Genomic DNA, 12774 nt, shown 5'->3' on the forward strand with positions numbered 1-12774 from the left:
AGTGTAGGCCCCTGGTCTGCTGCAGTGAGCTGTCTGGAAAACGTTGTGTAAAACACACTGCTCCTTGCTAAGAAGAAATGGGAAATGTGCTTATGGGAGAGTTGTCTGTTATTACCGTGTGCTGGGGGTACTGACTGGGGCCTAGACACCCGGTGGGTTAGTGTGGTACAGACACCTAGTTCTGGACTGTCACAGCACAGCTGGTCTTGGGTAAAGGAGTGGGGTCATGCCTGCATCTGAGGTGCAGCTTCCTTCCAGAAGAAAATGGTCAAAGCTGTGTGCTTTTGCCTGAGCTCTGTTCTGTAGGGGAGCTAGAAGAGTGGCTGTAGCGAGCTGGGGGAAAGGAGAAGGCTCTAAACCAGATGTGGGCCCAGTGCCCAACAGTTCCTTAATTTGAGTGGATAATGACAGTTTCAGGTGCTGGGAGCTGCCAAGTGCCTGGGCACGCGGATGTCTGGAGAAAGGGGAGAATGGAACTTCTGGAGCTTGGGGCTTGGAGGGCAGTGAAAAGTGTGCCTTCAGGCTCAGTGGGCTGTGTGTGGGGAGCTGTGGCAGGTGGGAGGAGGCTGTGCTGGAGAAGGGATTTGTCTAAAGGCACACCTACCTGAATTGGAGCCACCAGCTTCCAGCAGCACCAGAAACTGTGCAGGGCTTGATCTGTACCTTAGCCTCAGGGAAACGCAGAATCGTGGAGTGCCAGACTGGTTTGGGCTGGAAGGGACCTCAAAGCTCATCCAGTTCCAACCCCCTGCCACGGGCAGGGACACCTTCCACTAGAGCAGGTTGCTCCAAGCCCCTGTGTCCCACCTGGCCTTGAACGCTGCCAGGGATGGGGCATCCACAGCTTCTCTGGGCTACCTGTGCCGGGGCCTCGCCGCCCTCCCAGGGAAGAACTTCTTCCTAATGTCTAATGATGTTGCCTGATGCTTAAAGGCTGGGCTGGCCTTGCTGTGTCGGGGAACTGGGCAGCTTTGGAGGCAATACTGGGACAACAGGAGCGCTGCAAAGCAAGGAGAGGGAGCAGTTTGTTGACTGACACCATCGGATATCTCAGACCTTTGTGGTGAAGGGAATTGCTGAGCACAGGGCAGAGGGCCTGGAAATCTGTGTCCTGGGTGGCTTGTCAGGGAAGAGGGACGTTTCGTCAAGGCTTTGATGTGCCCGCTGCCTGCTGAGCTTTGGGCTGCAGATCTCAAAGCTGGCTCTGTTGAGATGGAGCTCTGCCTCCGAGCTCACTGCAGACCTTGTGGAGAATGTACCCGCAGCGGGGGCTGTAACTGTCGTGTCCCTGGACCATAATGATACGGGGGAAAGAAGAGTGGCAGCTGTAAGGAGTACATGAGATGTTACGGCTGGTGGCTCCCAGATCTTCTTTCTCCTAGGTGTTAGGTCTGCTGTGGTTAGGTCTGCAGGAAGAGGGACTGGGAGCCTTGGTCTCCCCAGCTGGCGGGTGCCCCTTGTTGGACTCCTGGCTCAGCGATGGGGTGCTTGTTAGAAAGCAGGAATCAAGAGGGAGCCCTGGGCCAAGCTGTCTGCTGGCAGAACCGTGCTGAGCTCTGTGCCTTTGCACCAGAGGATAATTTGCCTTCCAGTGCTGGAGGGCTGAGCAAATGCTCCCCACGGAAGGGAAACGGTTTGCTCAGTCTCCCCCCTGCCCTTTCCTTGTTTCTTAAGGAAAGAGCAAACCCCACTGAGGATGGGATCAGTGGCGCAGAGGTGGAGTCGTGTGGAGTTATTTGCAGAGCTCGGAATACTTCTGTGACACCAGAGCAGGAGAGGAAGGTGGGCACGACTGAGTTTTGGATTTCCCTTCTGCTGTGACTCTGACAAGCCCATGAGCAACTGCCATCCCAGCATACACAAGTGTGAGCTGGAAAAGAGATGATGGTGTCCCACCCTCAGCCTGCCTCAGGGTCGAGACAGTCTCCTTGGGGAAGGAGTGCTCTTGGTCTGGCTCTGGGCAGCAGGATGGGATACTTGCCTGTGACGCAGAGGTACCTCTGGGGCAGAGCGAAACGCCACGTTTTTCTTCTGACAAAGGTTAATTTTCAGCCTGTTTTCCAGCTGTCTGAACTGTTTTGTCGAATCCTGACTGTTCTCCCCAGCTGGCCATCACCGACTGTCGTGTTTTGATGGCTCTTGTCACAAATAGCGTGCTATAAAGGTCTTGGTTATCTTCTCTTTCCTTTTCTCCCCTTTGAGACATCTCACTGGCTTTTTGCAGCTGTCCTGACTCTCTCCCCCTGTCATTCCTGGGAAGCAATGTGGCAATTAGAGCTGTCCAGCCCCGGGAGGAGGTGTGCTCTGCTGGCCCTGAAGAGTTTGCTCCAAAGCTTCTCTGTTCTCCGTGTGCCATGGATTTGCCTGTTCTGCCATTCCAAGTACAGTCACATCTGTATAAATGTCTACAACATGGACGGGGCTTCGTGAAGCCTTTATTCTTTTACTCTTCTTCGGAAGATATATTGTCCCACATTTTCTCTCTTTCTCCTTGTTTCCCCTCAAAGGAGAGGTGTCATCTTAACTGCCTGTCTTAGAGGTGATGGGAAGGCATCTGTCGCTTCAGTATTGATGTGCCAAGCAAGGGTAGAGGAAATAGGCTGTCTGTTTCTCGCAGCATTAGTGCATAGGGACTGCTAGTTGTAGTGCCAGCGGAGGCCACCTCTTCTGAAGGGATGGTGGGGGTTCAGATCCCAGTGCTGCCAAGCCTTGATCATGTCCTAGCTCTGTCACTCTGTGTCAGAGCTGCCCTTCTCCCCAGGCTTTGCCTCCTGCCCTGGTGGGACTCTGGAGCTGTTGAGTTGTAGCACCCGCGTGGCTCTGGTGGGAATGGAGCTGGTCAGACAGAGCCGAGCTCCACCTGGTAAGGAAGGAAGCTTTTGTGGTCCAACTGATGTTGCTGAAGCTGCTTTCGTTACCACTTCAGAAGACCAGCCTCATGTGAGGGTCGAACGGGACTTGGAGGTTTGCTGTAGGTACCAAGGAAATGAGTTTCAGAAGGCAGTGCCTCCTCCTATGGTCAGCCTCGATGCTGTTTCTTGGTTCCCTTGTAGGAGGCATTTTATTTGAGGTCTGTGTAAGGTGGCACAAAGCAAACCCATGCAGCTGGCAGCTAGAGGCAAGGCTGTTTGTTCCAGGGCTTTGAAGACCTCTACTCCAGTGAGAGCTGTCTCGCTGCTGCAGCGGCTGGTTTTATTTTGCTTCAGAACAACTAAACCAAACGTCCCTTTCATTTCCTTCTCCCTATGGTGGGAAGCCTCCCGATGGAGTTAAGGGATGTCTTTATCTTTTTTTCCTGGAAGGGACTGAGTGCTGCTTCCAGAGAGACGGGGTTTGGAAGCCTGGAGAGCTGGGCTGGCCGTGCTGAGAGGACTCCTGGCAGCAGGGCTGGGCTGCAGATGCTGCAGGTACTGGAGGGAGATGCTGGATGTCTTAGTGGGATGAGCTTTCTCTTTTGAGGGTTCTGTATTTTGTGTATCACGTGCTCACAAGCTGGTTTCTGTTGGCAGGGTGATGGCCCATCAGTCTGTGTTCTCAGAAATGAGCCCACAGGAGCCCCTTGCCGGGGCTTCGCTGCAGAGCTTTGTCATACCTTGACAGGGTAGACACTTCCCAGGGAATGCTTAAATCTGCCAGCTGATGCCATGAACACTCTGTGAGAGCCTTCCCGTGGTTGTACGTGGGAGCTTTACATTTTCCTTCAAAGAATCGTTACCAAAAGCTTCTGTGTGTTTGTCACTTGCTGAATGCCACCAATGAATCTTGACCTGTGTTGCTTTGAGCTTTTACGTCTTTTGCCTTTAATTAGGATTTGTGCTTTTATGACCAGGGCTGATGGGCAGCTCTCTGGTGACCAAATCCAGAAGAAAAGCAGAGGCTTCACTATATTACTTGTTGCACTGGAAGGAACAATCATTTAGCCCAGGTGTCTTTGGATCTTTCTTTTGGGAGTGGGATTCCAGGCTTCAAAATCCAGTAGTTTATGCCAGTTTAGGAACTGTTCCGCTTTTGTCTTGCTTCTGGCCCTTGGTTTGCAGACAGATTAAGGCTGCCTGATGAACGGAGGCTCAGGGCAGGGTTCCCTGTTCCTTCAAGACAGGATCTGCTGATTCTGCACAGTGTTTTAAGCAGGCTTGTCATGCAAGATGAAGCTGAGTAGCTCTTCCTTCTAGCAAAAGCCGGTAGGAAGGATGGATGAAGAGTTCATTCCCAGCCACTTACACATGAAGGCAGTTAAATTGGTACATTTAAAATGGCTTTCTTAACCGGTGTTTAGCATCCTTTGGTCTCAAGTGTTAAAATACTTCTGGTGACGTGGATCAATATATGGGGATTTAGAAGTGCTTTAGATTAAGCAGGGAAAAGAGTTAAACTGCATTCACCTAATTCCCTGGCTGGAAATGATTCAGCCAGCCTTGTGGCAAAGGCATCTGAGTCTTGTTAGGGGTTCTTTTGGAGGTGTCAGACTCTTTCTCATTGGCAAAGTGCTTGCAAGTTAAGCTTTAGTGTCCAGGAGGTAGGAGGCTCTCTGAAAGGAGCCCCTTTTGATGGAGGCCAGAGACTTCTGTCCTCGACTGCAGACAGTGGCTTTCAGTGCCCCCTGGTGGTCCTTAGGATGCAGCTTTGTTTTGCCAAGGCTGAGTGAATTAAGACATCCTCTGCTGCAGGTCTGTAGGAGAATTAGCCCTCTAGAAAGAAGAAGGGCAAGGTTAAAACCCCTCTCACTAGTGACTTGATGGGATTGCAACACGTAGAGCATTTTGTGTAGATTGCATCCGTTCTGCTATTAGCTTCAGGAACCTAGGACTTCCAGCGTTGCATCTTCCTCCCTGTTCTTCCCCATGTCATTGGCAGATCTTTGTTTTGGGTTTGGGCCCTGCTGTTTCCTGAGTTGCACCCTCCTAGGCTTGGTTGTCAAGTGCTAGGATAGACTTTTGGTTTTGCACTAAGTTACTGCAGTGGTGTGTCACAAGTCCTAAATGCAGATGTGTGGAGGTGACAAGTCCTCATTTTTTGCCTTGACTCCAGAAAGAAATTAAAACCTTATATCTTTTAAATTTAGATGGAAACACATGATGAAAAGGTGTTGGATGCTTTTGATTTTAAGGGATCATTGAAAGAATGATCCTTTGCTTTGTTCCCTAAACTAAAATGCTCTGCAGCTGTATGAATAGACAAGCAACTGCTCTGTTTTTGCCTTGGTTTGTGCAGTGAATACCTGTATTGAATCTGCTGGGTGGTTATAAGCAATCTCCCCGTAAGTAAGGAACTTGTGATTGACTGAGCTGAGCTTCCAGGTTTCTCATCAGAGGAAGGGCTGTCCCGGTCAGATTGTAGCTGGGCTTCTGATACTGCATCCTGGTAGAGAAGAGTATTCATCCAGTGGGAACAAAATACTGGAGCTGCTGTTGTATTGAGTGTTTGGCTATATTAGCTGAACAGATGGTACTCAGTATGTGCTGCAGCTCTGCTTTGCAGAGCCCATGAGCTGGGTTTATGTAGTGGAAGGTTACCTGCTTTGTGACTTTGCTTCCCTTGTGGCGCTTGAGTGCTTTGGGGACCCTTTTCCTTCTTCACTTTTCATCAGCCCATTTATCACAGGCTCTATCAGGTTGTTTGGGCTTCTGGCCTCTTTCTGCTGTTTTCTGGCTCAAACACTTGGGTTTGTGTGTCTGGATGTCCATCTCTGACTGGCTGTGTGTGTATTCAGCTGAGAAACCAGGAGGTGGAACAGACATCAGTGCTTCACAACTACCACTGCAGGAAGCTCTGGGTGGCTCTGGGAGACCGGACTTCACCATTCCTGTAGCAGGTAACCAGGACTGAGTCTGGCATATGCCCTTTTGGTGTTAGTGCTCCAGCCTGTAGTTTTTCCAGGAAGGGGAAGAAGCACAAAGAGATGTAGCATAAGGTACCAAAAAAAAAAAAACAAACTTTTCCACCTGACTTTGTTACAAGAGCCGCTTCAGCAAGAGCCACTGAAATGCTGCATCTTTCTGTACTTCTTCCTGCAAAGGTCCCAGGACAGATGTGAGCACTTAAGAGTACCTTATTTACCTGGAGCAGATTGATCTGCACCAGTTAGTTGCAGTCACCATTACTTAGAGGCTTGCAGTGGCAACAGTGCTGAACCAAGTACCCTTTCAGAAATGATGTTGGTGTAAGGGTTTAGGGCATGGTATATACGTGCTCACTCCCCATATTGGCCACAGGGATGACCCTTAAACCACCGTCACCTGCTTCCCCACCCCAAGGAACACTGAGGTGCCAGGCTGGATGGTGGGAGAAGCACATCAACCCATGTGCTGGATACCAGCGTTTTCAGAGCAAGGTACAAAGGCTTGTCATGGGACTGTGCTGGATAATCCAGCCCATCCTATGTCTGCTGCTGCTGGTTGAAGATCTAGCAGCTCCTTGAAACAGTGGCACTTACTCTTCTTTTACTGAGTCGCTGTTGTTCTTCATTTTGAGAGCCTTGGTGGTTCTTCCGTCTTAACAGTCAGCTTCTCTGACAGGTATGTCACCAGGGGCTTTTCTGCCCACCATTCCCTGGCAGCACCCCATGTACAGAGACATACACAAGTGTTTCTAGCATGGCCTTGATGACTGGCCTTCTTGGTGTGGTTGGATTGCAAGAGACCATGAAGGAAGAAGTAGGTTTCTTACTACGTTTGCAGGAGCAAAGATAAAGGCTGCTAAAAAAGGTCACTTTTATTTCTGTGGGATTCTTGGTCCATCGCACATCCTCAGGCATTTGTTTGTGCAAGGCAAAGCGCCTCAGGGCCTTTCTGCTGTACCCTGGCTTTCCTCTTTGGCACAAAGCAGCTGGCATTTTGATCTCAGACAGTAGTTCAGCAGATGGCTCCTTAAAACTAAAACCACCCAAACCAGGAGACTTGTTCTTTTCAGGGAGCCAAGGACTTTGAAGGCGTGTGCTGAGGTTAACTCCCAGAAGAAGGCTGCAGGATCACAACACACAGTATCTCTTGGAGCCTGTGCTAAGGTTGAGGACAAACGTGACTGTCTGGTATCTCTAAAGGCAGATGAAAGGTCTATGTGATTCAGGGAAGTAGGGAATGTCCATGCTAGGAGAGATTTCACATTGCTGGACACATCCCTGCACAATCTGTTTGTGAGGAGGGGTTGGGCCAGAGACATCCGAAGTCTCTTTCACCTGATTTTTTCCATGGTTCTGTGCCTGATCCTGCTGATGACCCATGTGGTCTGCTTTGAGGAGTGAAAGGAAGAGGAAAGAAGCATTATAAAGCATGTAGAAATGTGGCAGTATTCCTCTCTGCTGCAAGCTCTGCTGGGAGAGAAGATGCTGACTGCCTTTTCTCTTCTAGATGAATGAATGTCACTGGAAAGACAACTGCTGTGCTGTGAAGCTGCCAGATGGACCTGTATGTAGACTTGGGGCAGCGGAGGTGTCACTGGGGGAATTTGGGAAGGCAGAGGGAGCCCATGCTGGCAGCAGGGACCAAGCAGGGCTTTGGAGGGATGTGCGGGGAGGTCCTTGTGTTGCTTCTCTCTTCAGGAGCAGCTGTTTCAGGCTTACCTGGATTATTTCCTAGTCATAGGAAAATGAAACCAAAGCTATCTTTCTGCATTCAGCTCAGCATGTTCCTGTGAACCTGTCTGGGAGAAATGAGCATCCGGTTCCTAGTTAAAAAGGTGGGAGAAGCAGCCAGGGAAAGACTGAAAGAAGGTGTCTGCCTTGAGGCTGTGCTAAAGAGAAACTGCAGATACTTGTTTCTCAGTTTGAAGCAGGGCTGATGGATGCCTCTAGAAGGTCCTGGTGCCTGGCCATGATTTTCCTTGCCCTGTTCTGGTTTTCTTCATCAATAGAGGACACTGAAGGCACCAGCTGGATGCTCAGTGCCCTTCCACATCCCTCTTCAAGGTGTTCAGGTGGGTGACCGAGGCAGGTGGCAGCAGCTGTGACCTGACTGCAGATGTGATGGGCATCGAAGCCCACGGCAAACGTGGACTGTGAGACCTTGTGTCCCCCATGGGACAAGACCTTGCTTGTAGGCAGTTGCTGGAGAAAAGCTGATGTGTCATAAACTTAGACCTTAGTTTTCCTGCACATTATCATCTGTTCTACCCACAGAGCTGAGATGCTTTTCTGTCTGCCTTCAGGACTGCTGCAGGCGCACGTTTTAAAGATACGTTGATCCAGGCAGTGTGCAGAAAGGTAAGTTAAGGTTTGTCAGCAATGCTTTTTTTGCTCCCAGTGAGTTAGTCTGGTAAAAGATACCATTTTCTACTAAGAAAGCTCATTCCGTATGTTGTTTCAGGTGTTAGAGAGGCTGATTACAGAGAGAGGGGTTAGCTCAGCCTCTCCGTAGTACCCACAGCACTGTGTTGGATGCGAGTTGTTGGCCAGCCCTTGTGACTCTGCTGTTCCCAAATAGGTATTGCTGGACTTGCCTGACAGGTAGGAAAGTTGGTTCCCTGTGAGATCAACCCCCTTGCCTGGTCCCTGGCAGAGCTGTAATTAGACAAGTGCAAATTTGTCACCTTCTGTGTCACCCTTGGTCCATCCTTGGTCCGTCCACCTCCCGTTGGTGCTGTCTCTGGCGTGGGGGAGGATTTTTTTTTCCTGTCTATAGTAAAGAGGAAAAAGGTTGGGGTTGGTTAAGGAAATAGGGGAGGTTTCTTCTCTGTGTCTTGGCTGCTCTTGGAGTCCCTGTGTTGCTTTGTAAGGGAGAGTTTTGCAGGGCTGCCCTGGGGACAGGCATGAAGCAAAGCCCTTGAAAGGGAGGGTGGTGGCTCTATGAACCTTCTCTGATGCTCTTGGGTTTAGGACATCACCTGGGTCTGCTGAGGCTTCCTGGAATGCTGGAATACCTGAGCTACAGGCTATGAGCTGGGAGCGTGAGGTTCCTGCAGGGCCTGCTGGGGATCTCAGCTCCCATACAGGGACTTTGCTCCAGGGTTTGCTGGTGCTGGGAAGCAGAGGCATGCTGGAAAGGCTTTGGGCATCGTGGCCGTTTGGGCCAGCACAACCACCCCTTGCTGTTTGCAGGGACGGGAGGGTTCCAGACAGTCCTCATGTGTTGTCTTTCCTGATGGCAGACAGGAAAGGGCTGCCCTTTCCTGACAAAAGGAGCTCTTCTTGACCAAGACTTCATCTGCTCCTGCTGTCTGTTGCCCACCTGAAATCCTCCTTGTCTCCTGATGGCCTTGCTGTCCTTCCAAGAGCAGCCAGGTGTGCTCCTGCTGCAGTGGGGAGAGGGATGGAGTCAGGATGGGCCAGTGGCTGGCAGCCTCCGGCTTCTTTTTATGTTTCCATCCGTCCCCTCTCTTCCCTTTTAGTGAGATCGTGTGCCAGAGTGCACTAGGAAGACTTTCCAGTGTGAGAGGAAGTCATCAGTGGGGTATTCGGGTCCTTGCTTTCATCCTTGGCAGGCAGAGGCTGCACAAATGAAACCTGCACCCCCTTGAGCTGCTCCCGTAACAGACCTTGTAATGGGAAACAAAACCCCTGCAGTGAGGCTGACGGCTCCAGGTCAAGTGGGTCTGTCCTGCAGCTCTGAGCCTTGAAACTCAGAGATGCTTGTGTTGATGGTCACAGGTGCAAACCTGGCTGCTCCTGACCCACGGGGTGCCTGTCTTTTCATCTTTTTATCCTCTTTTTTGGTTTGTTTCTTTCTTTGTTTGTGTGTTTTTTGATGTGGCTGCTGTCTTGTCTTCTAAAATCCCATCGGCTTTAAATGATACATGCGTGGCTGGAGAGGATCATTCTTTCAGGCCTTTGGTGCTTCCTGCACAGACGGCACAGCTTTTCTGATCAGCCACTGTTGATTTCATGAGCGGCTCCACTCCTGCTCTGTGTTTTGAATGGTTTGCCTCTGCTTTTGAGGCCATATGCCTATTAGAAAGGTAGTCTTTTGTGTGGGGGACGGTTTCTGTCAAGGAGAATCTGCAGGAGATGTTTTGGGATCACTGTGGTGGTTCTTTGATTCATGGTAGTTCTTGGGATGCGTGAAGGATGGGAAGAGGTTTGACGGAAGGACCTGAGGAGTTCCTTTAACAATTTAGCTTGGAGGATGTGTATGTGGAAAATGAAGATCTGCTCCCAGAGCCCAAAGGGGATGTGCTGGCAGTCAGCACGGAGGTCTCGATCACATCAGAGCTGTAGAGTCTGACAGTACCTCCATGGCAGAGAGCAGAGGCTCTCGTAAGGGATGCACCGGCTGCCCTGTTTAAAAATCAAAGCCCTGGCTGGGGTTCCAGCCCCGGACAGCCTCTGCATGGCTGTTCTTTAAAAAACCTCCCAGTCTTTTTGTCGAAAGACTTTCAGGTAGAAATGCAGTCGAAGAGTTGACTAAGCAAAAGGCAATCCAGTGGTCCCTTCTTCAGCAGAGCAGCGATTGGTTTGGGGTTTTGCTTGAGTTCAGACAGTTGTGGCTGTCGCATGGTTGTAATGGGCCTGTGAAGGCACCTGCCCGTAGCAAGTAAAGCCACATTCAGTTTTGCTTTTATTTCTTGGTGCCTGCTTCAGTTTGGAAGCTCCTCGCACGGCGGGGCTGGTGCCTGCAGCCTGCCCAGCACCTCTCAGCACAGCCTGTGTGCTGCAGGGAGCTGCCGCAGCTGCCTGGCAGCAGCAAGAGATGGGCCTGTCCCTCCAGTGCTTCACAAGTGATAAATAACCCAAGCTGCTCCTTTCACAGCTTCTGAAGAGCCTGTGGGGCTTCGTAGCTGCTGGGATTGTGGCCGGTGCCCCTGTGGGCTCAGGTTGAAAGGCACGTCACGGGCTGGCCTTGTCCCCTCCCTGTGTCTCCTGATCTGATCTTTCTCTCCCTTGCTTCAAATCACAGAACCACACGCTGGTGTTCGAAGGTGCCCCGCAGGAGAAGTAGTAGCCCTGCTGTGGATGACCAACTTGCTGCGAAGCCAGGAGCCAAGGAGACCAGTGCTGCTGCAAATGGAGCTGCCACGGGATGTCTGAAGCTGCAAATGCCAACCAAGCTGTGGTGGACCAGGTAAGGCACGTGAGGGCTGGTTTTTGTCTTGGTCAGGAGAAGGTGGAGGGAAGGAGCGCTTGTGGCAATTAGTGTGGTCCTTGGAGCCGACCATGGGAGGATCTTGGTGGGCTGTGGGTGCTGGGGTGTTACCATGGTTTCAAATGCGTGTGATGCCAGGAAGTAAAGAGCTGCCCTGTGCTCAGGCTCCGAAGGAAGCTCTGTATCTTGGGAGGAGGAGAGGAGGACCCTGTACTCCCTAGCCTGTGGTGTCCTGTGGTGCTGGCATGGAGGGGGAGAAGAGCTGGGTGTGAGGGAAGAGAGACTGACCCCTGCTCTGCCTGCGTGACTTTGACTAAGCCCTGGTCCTGCAGTGTGTGGGTACTGTAGGATGTTTCTGTCCTCAGTATTGTGCTGACTTAGATGGTTTTTAGCTGCCAGTGGAGACATGAGGCCAAGGCAGTTAGGATTAAGGCAGTGCCAGCCCCAGGAACGACTGTTGAACCATTCTGTAACTGCACAGCTGTCAGTGCCCCTGTCATCTGCCCCCTTTCTTGTTTAAATGACATGTGGTGGCAGTACCTTGGTGAATCGGGCCCGAAGCTCTATCCAGAATGCACCCATCTTTCTCTGCAGTGTCTCCTGGCAGTCACAGCCTCGGTTGCTGCCCTGCTCATGCCAGAGACTCCCCCTGAACTGTGAGTAACTTCTTGAATGTTCTGAAATTTACGCAAAGGCAGCTGCTGGCTTAAATGATTTCATAGTGTGAAGGGAAAAGAAAACCAAGGAGGCATTACACTTGTTGGGCCCAAGTTCTTTTTGTTTTGTTTTAAAAAGTGGTGGAGGGAAAACAATTCCTCAGTTCAAATTTGACTGCACAGCTAAAGTCAGGGTCTCCAAAATGTGGGGTATTTGAAATACTGTCTGGATTTAGGAAAGGAGTAGAGAAGCAGCTCAGGGTATGGAAGTGGGATGTAAACGGAGCAAGAAGCGAGGAAACCAAATTGACTCTAAGGATGGGAATGAAAAGGGAGAAAGCAAAGCCAGGGCTGTGCATGGAGGTCTGTGTCTCCAAAAAGCAAACAAGGTCAAGGTTCCCCTTGCAGCGTGGCATTGCGTTGCTCAGAGGCAGGCAGGGAAACAGGGCTAAAAGGAGCCAACTTGACTTTTCTTCTTCCTTAGAAGAAAACAAGCATGAACCCAGTTTGGACTGAAGAGGACTGTGGGCTGCGTACCTGGGACTTGATGAGGCTGCAGCTGGGTAAGTGATCTCTCTGGAGGTTTTGGTAGGAAATGTTTTGGTAGCATCGAAAGTGATGGAGTGTTGCCGTCGGGCCCTTTCTGGAACTGAGCACTGGAGTTCTTCCCTCATGGTTCAAATGCTCCTATCGCATCGCTGCGATCCTGTCAGGTGTGTGTGGGGGGCACTTCCCTCCTCTCTCTTGGATCGTCACTGTAGCTCTTGTCTTTGCCTTTGCTGCAGCTCTGTGTCCTCTGGAAGAGGCCAGACACGTCCAGTTATTCCGGTACGTGACTTGCTGAGTGCATGAGTGCCGACAGGAAGGTCTTTCTGACATGCCTGTTGGACAGCCACCGCTGCCTCCTGCCCTCTGGGCGTCCCTGCTGTTGCGCTGGTGGTACTGGGGCTGGCTGGAGGCCCTGTTGCTTTGGGCAGCACTTGCCATGTGAAGCACTGGGAGCTGGAGCCCCTTCTCCCCACCACCGGAGCTGGGCAGGGAGCAAGCTTTGCTCCCAGGAAGAGACACTTCCTCCATGTCTTCCTGTCCTCCCGTGGGATGCAGAT

The 12774-nt window shown here is 51.1% G+C and overlaps 1 protein-coding gene across 5 annotated transcripts in view; it reads left to right on the forward strand.

Moving 5' to 3' along the window:
• The window catches only part of LOC308231346 (hydrocephalus-inducing protein homolog), a 55302-nt gene that overhangs the window by 3465 nt on the left and 39063 nt on the right, over positions 1–12774 (forward strand). Inside the window, exons 1-7 of one of the 5 annotated variants that reach the window (XM_080636635.1) lie at positions 5709–5812; positions 7347–7403; positions 7615–8197; positions 8301–8440; positions 10827–10991; positions 11607–11668; positions 12153–12231. The gene's annotated coding sequence lies outside the window, so the exon portion shown is untranslated. Of the gene's footprint in view, positions 1–5708; positions 5813–7346; positions 7404–7614; positions 8198–8300; positions 8441–10826; positions 10992–11606; positions 11669–12152; positions 12232–12774 lie in introns of those variants that run through there. The other 4 variants (XM_080636633.1, XM_080636636.1, XM_080636634.1 and 1 more) reach the window with 4 other exon arrangements.

Source organism: Psittacula echo (genome assembly GCF_963264785.1).
Source record: "Psittacula echo genome assembly, chromosome: Z".
Taxonomy (NCBI): Eukaryota; Metazoa; Chordata; class Aves; order Psittaciformes; family Psittacidae; genus Psittacula; species Psittacula echo.